Source organism: Pinus tabuliformis, chromosome 7, assembly GCF_031772625.1.
Source record: "Pinus tabuliformis cultivar Carrire ecotype Pingquan chromosome 7, CPIR1, whole genome shotgun sequence".
In the NCBI taxonomy this organism is placed as follows: Eukaryota; Viridiplantae; Streptophyta; class Pinopsida; order Pinales; family Pinaceae; genus Pinus; species Pinus tabuliformis.
The window spans coordinates 1,275,246,568-1,275,250,908 of NC_142293.1; positions in this window are offsets into that span (position 1 = coordinate 1,275,246,568).

Genomic DNA, 4,341 nt, shown 5'->3' on the forward strand with positions numbered 1-4,341 from the left:
ACTTTCCAGAGAGCAGTATTGAGCATCTTTTCTGAGTTGGTCCATGATTCGGTAGAAATCTATATGGATGACTTTACTCCTTATGGGTCCAACTTCCAAGAAGCATTGACTAATCTGGGAAAAGTTCTAACCAAGTGCATTGAGATGAACCTGTCCCTCAGTCCCGAAAAATGTGAATTCCTGATGACTGAAGGGACCGTGCTAGGTCATACCATTTCTCGGCAAGGATTACAGGTGGATCCTAATAAAATTGCTATCATCCAAAAGGTCCCACCTCCTCAAAAGGTAAGAGATGTTCATAGTTTCCTAGGCTTAGCAGGATATTATCGAAGATTCATTAAAGACTTCAGCAAGCTAGCCTCGCCTTTTTTTGGACTCTTAGGGAAAGATGTTGAGTTTAAATGGACTAGCAACTGTCAAGGGGAACTGGATGAGTTGAAAGATAAGCTGGTGTTCGCCCCGATCTTGAGAGGTCCAAACTGGGCCCTACCTTTCCACATCCACACTGATGCCTCGAACAAAGCCATAGGGGCAGCCTTAGGACAAGTTGAGGAGAAACTCCCATATGCCATATACTTCGTCAGCAAAAACCTGTCCAAGGCAGAAATGAACTATACTGTAACCGAGAAAGAGTTCCTGGCTGTAGTCCATTCCCTAAACAAGTTCAAACACTACATCACTGGTTATCAAACATTTGTACACACTGATCATGCTGCGATTAGATATTTAATGAATAAGCCTGATGTCAATGCTTGTATCATTAGATGGTTACTTTTGTTGCAGCAATTTGATTTGACGATTGTTGACAAGCCAGGTAAGGAAAATGTTGTTGCTAACTTCTTGTCTAGATTGGACTTGCCTGCAGGTGAAGAAGGAACAGTGGATGACCAGATGCCAGATGAACATCTGTTTGCTATCTCAGTGCTCTCTCCATGGTTTGTTGATATAGCAAATTACTTGGTCTCAGCACAGTTCCCTCCGCATCTATCCTCAAAGGAGAAGAGTAGAATTGTAAGGAAGAGTGCCCCGTTCACTTGGATCGAGGGCAACCTGTTTAAACTTGGCCCAGATCAGATCTTGAGACGTTGTGTTAGGGAGGAGGAAGTCTTTGACATCCTCCTAACCTGTCATGATGGACCTTGTGGAGGCCACTTTGCAGCCAAAAGGACTGCCTTCAAAATTCTACAGGCAGGCTACTATTGGCCTACTCTTCATCAAGATGTCAGAAGATACATCAACCAGTGTGACTGATGTCAGAGGATGGGAAAACCGACTCCAAGGGATGAAATGCCTCTCCAACCTCAAGTGACCTTCGAGCCATTTGAGAAGTGGGGCATGGATTTTGTGGGTCCTATCAACCCTCCTTCAAAGCAACGGTCTTACATCATTGTGTGCACCGACTATCTGACCAAGTGGGCAGAAACGAAGGCAATCAAAGCAGCAACAGAAGAAAAGGTGGCTGAGTTTCTGAGGGAAAATATCTTCTACAAGTATGGCTACCCAAGAGAGTTAGTCACAGATCAAGGAAGCCAGTTCACCTCCAACCTGATTGAAGATTTGCTTGCTCATCACAAGATCAAGCACAAGACTTCCACCCCCTATCATCCTCAAGCAAATGGGCAGGTGGAAGTCACTAATAGAGCATTGGAAGGGATTTTGACTAAGGTTGTGAGCAGCAGCAGAAAGGATTGGGCAGATCGCCTGGTTGAGGCCACCTGGGCCTACAACACCACTTGGAAGACTACAACCAGTTTCACACCTTATGAGCTGGTCTACGGGAAGAAAGCTTTGTTGTCCATAGAGTTCGAGTACAATACATTAAGGGTGGCAGCTCAGATGGACCTAGATCTCAGCCATGCTCAATGTGAAATATTATTGCAGCTGAATGGATTAGATGAACAAATAATGCAGGCCCTCCTCCACTCAGAAGTAGTTCAACTCTAGAGGAAGATATGGCATGACCGACACCTTAATGAAAAGCAATTCCAGCCGGGAGATTGGACGTTGTTGTATGACTCAAGATACAAGGATTTCAAAGGAAAGCTGAGGACAAGATGGTTAGGACCATATACAGTGGAGAAATGCAATGACAATGGTTCAGTCCTTATCAGGACCATTGATGAAGAAGCCATCCCCATGCTTGTCAATGGGCATCGATTGAAAATCTACAAGAAACCCCTTTCAAGGCAGGAGTTCATTGAAACTGTGGAAAAATCAGTGCTGGTAATAGAGCAGGGTTCTGCCTCTATTCCGGCCACACCTTGATCATCAAAAAAAAAGAAAAAAAGAGGAATAAAAAGATCCCTGGACGAAAACCTCTCTAAGGCGGCTAGGGCAGGCAGTGAGGGTGAAAACCTCAAGGAGGTACCCCTGCTGTCTCTCAGAAAATAAAGAATTTGAATAAAAAGATCCTTGGGTGAAAACCTCTCTGAGGCGCCCAGGGCAGATAGTGGGGGTGAAAACCTCATGAAGGCACCCCTGCTATCTTTCAAAAAAAAAAAAAAAGAGAAAAAGAAAAAGAGGAAAGAGAAAAAAAAAAAACAGGTCTAATCTCTGAAGAATTATTGTAGGTTTCAGGGAATGCAGTGGAGATAAAGGAGGTCATGCAAAACAAGGACAGGGGTCCATACCAAGTTACTAGACATCCTCACAGACACTCCCTCCATGGCCACTCACTTTTTCCAGGATTTGGACACATTCAGGTCAAGATTCAACCTCCTACAGGAAGTTTCAGGGCTTTCTACAGGAAGTTTTGCATTTCTACAGGAAACATCCTGTAGAACCTTTGGGCAGGCCAAAATCGACTCTGGAGAGGGATTTAAAGCTTGAAATCTATTGATGAGGCATGCAACCACCCCTTTCTTCCATCCATCACCTGTTTCATCTCTTTCCACCGCCATTACAACAATCTGGTCCTGTATTCCTACACAGTCATGCAAAGAGTCCTGTTTTCCTCAAATTGCAATTTTTTTCAAGGGACAAATCAAGTACATGAAGGCTCGCACACTCTACCTGTTAAAGCTTCATCAGGACCCTTCAATCGTGAATGCAACCCTGCTCGTTTCAGCATGCATCCCAGGGGGAGAAATAACTACAAGATGTCTTACAGGAATCCTGTAGCAGCTGATCCACCTGGAGTACACACTATGGATTCAATAGCAGTTGAAATCAATGCAGGAGGCATGTAACTAGCTCCGCTTGAATGTGAACACCTCCTCGACAGTTGAGAAAAGACAGAGCCGTGCATGCAACGTTCACCACCAGAGGATCGGGTCCCGAAGCCTTGCATGCAGCATCAGCGAATGAATGAAGGAATTCCAATGCCTATGCACAAAGCAGCAATGAGAAAAGCCATCGTTCCACGTCCAAAAACCTGCAGAACACGTCCACGGCCACACAAGTAAGTGCCTAACCTTATTTCGTCAAATTGCATGGACTATACTATGAAAATTGCATGTTTGTGAATCGTGCGGATTGAACAAATTTGGTGGCCATTCAACTGGCCACCCATAGTCAGTCGAATGGCCTCATGGGATCCGACCGAGCTCGGTTATGCTCGAATCCACCAAAGCGACATGGAGTCAACACGTGGGAAGTGTCCAGTCGAGGAAAATCGGCAGATTTGCAGTGAAATCGGCGGACGGGCAGTGATGACGGTGGGTAATGGCAGAGATAGAAAAATGGCGGTCAGAGACACGCCGGAGAATGATGGCCGTGACGTTGGCCAACTGATCGGCTTAGACACCTCACCCCCGTGCCATGAATTGCATCGTAATTCAAAATCCTTCGGCCATAACGCTCACATTAACCACTGTCATTTACTATTGCAACCAGTTTTCAGCAATGTACGCGTCCTCCTCCTCTACAGCTCGTTAGCCCGAGCTTGTCAGCCCATTTCAAACTCCTCCCACATCCCAGGCTTGCTCAGAAGTGCTGTGATGTCTTCCAGAAGCCGGAAAAGCTCTCTATAGGAAGGAGCTCTACAGGAAGCACAACATAGCCTCCCGGAGTAGAGAAATCCGGATCTTCTGCATCGGAATTGGAGTTTCGAAGAGAGGTAGGCTCGAAAAACACCATACCCATGCATGATATTTCAAAAGGTGGTAATTTAAGCTGTTTGGAATAGGAGAATTAAAACAAGTCTGCCTGTGGGTCAAAAATTGTGGTATGCCTGGGTGATACACGGAGTTTTTTTTAGTTGGTTCTGTGTTACATTCTCCTCCACGGTGCCTGTTAACAAATTCCTCTGTAGAAACGATAAACCACTGTAAGGGTTGACCTATGCATAAAAAAGTGACCTGTATGTGATTGGTGTAACAATTAAGCTCTGTACTATGTCTG